Source organism: Mastomys coucha, unplaced genomic scaffold (genome assembly GCF_008632895.1).
Source record: "Mastomys coucha isolate ucsf_1 unplaced genomic scaffold, UCSF_Mcou_1 pScaffold13, whole genome shotgun sequence".
In the NCBI taxonomy this organism is placed as follows: Eukaryota; Metazoa; Chordata; class Mammalia; order Rodentia; family Muridae; genus Mastomys; species Mastomys coucha.
Window position 1 is genome coordinate 35,269,987 of NW_022196895.1, and position 1,685 is coordinate 35,271,671.

At 43.6% G+C, this 1,685-nt stretch overlaps 1 protein-coding gene across 3 annotated transcripts in view; it reads left to right on the plus strand.

Moving 5' to 3' along the window:
* The window catches only part of Arhgap26 (Rho GTPase activating protein 26), a 430,094-nt gene that overhangs the window by 193,741 nt on the left and 234,668 nt on the right, over nt 1-1,685 (plus strand). The gene's annotated exons all lie outside the window — the stretch shown is intronic.

Here is a 1,685-nt window from a genome sequence, read left to right on the forward strand (position 1 = left end):
GCTAAGGTTGCTGATCCACCTCTGTCACTTGGAAGCTGAGAGGATCCTGTCCCTGCTGCCCTGTGGCTTCCCTGCGACTTGTGGGGCCTGTGTCTCCCGGCTGGCTGCTCCAGGCTTAGGAACTCACAGGAGAGAAGATGGCGGCTCTCACCCGAAATTCTGTCCTGAGGATTTGATGTAGCTAAATATTTTATTTAATCGGTAAAAATCTGAAGAGTTAGACCATTTGCTTTATATAGGATACATGGCAAATGAAATAAATTTATTCAGATATTTACCTTTTCCCTGTAAGAATAAGAATGCAACAGTCAAGCCAAGGAAATCAAGACTGTTAAAACATAACCAGGGTGAATGTAAAAAGAGCTCCAGATTTTTAAATTTTGATTATTTTCCTATAACAAGTGTTAACTCATTATTTTCATTGATTCATTTTACTGAAAAAGATTACTTTAAAAATAAGTACATATACTACTACATAAGTCAGTTTCACTTCCTATGTAAGTAATCCCTAATAACAAACAAAATAAAGCTATATTTTATGTGTGTGTGTATGTGTGTATGTGTGCACATGTGCACGTGTGAGCTTGCACACAGAGGCCAAAGGTTGACATGGGTTGTCTTCCTTAATTGCCCTTCACATTACTTTTTGACGTATGGTCTCAGAAAGCATGGAGCTCAGTGATCTGGCTGTTTGCACCTTGTCAGCTCTGGGGTCACAGTCCCTCTATGCCCAGCCTTTCAGTGGGGGTGGGGGTCTAAACTCTGATCCTGATGCCTGCATAGCTAGGACTTTACTAACTGAGCCATCTCCCTCACCTAGCAAGACTATTTTTCTCAGTTGCAACTTAATGCCTTGCTTACTAAAGTCTTTGAAGTTATGTCCTGCTTGCTTGCTTGCTTTCTCCCTCCCTCCCTCCCTTCATCCCTCCCTCCCTCCCTCCCTTCTTCCTCTCCTCCTCCTCCTTGTGGTCTTCTTCTTCTTCTTCTTCTTCTTCTTCTTCTTCTTCTTCTTCTTCTTCTTTTCTCTCTCTCTCTCTCTCTCTCTCTCTCTCTCTCTCTCTCTCTCTCTCTCTCTCTCTCAAGCAGTGAGCACAACTTTTGAGGAGCCTACCACAGCCTGTAGACACACTTGGGAATGTCTTGCTTCTTCAGTTCCTCCTCCTCATCGTCCTCCTCATCCTCCTCATCCTCCTCCTCCATCTTCTCCTCCTCCTTCTTCTGATTTATTTATTTTATTTATATGAGTACACTGTAGATGTCTTTAGACACACACCAGAAGAGTGCATCAGATCACATCACAGATGGTTGTGAGCTACCATGTTGTTGCTGGAAATTGTACTCAGGACCTCTTGAAGAGCAGTCGGTGCTCTTAACTGCTGAGCCAGCTCTCCAGCCTCCATGTCCTGCTTTCTTCTGTCTTAGTGTACAGAAGTTTAAACTTTTGTTTTGAGGGTTATGTAAGTGAGTCTGCTGAAATACCCTGACAGTTGACAGTAACCGGAGAAAGGGCTACTAATTTATTACCAGGCATGTGTGTGCAAGGCCCTCAAAATAATGAAACTCAAATAAGGGCCCGACAGTTGTGGTTGAGACTTGAATGGGTCTCTTCTTAGGGGAGAGGGAAATGAAGGCTGTAGGTGTGTGTGTGTGTGTGTGTGTGTGTGTGTGTGTGTGTGTGTGTGTGT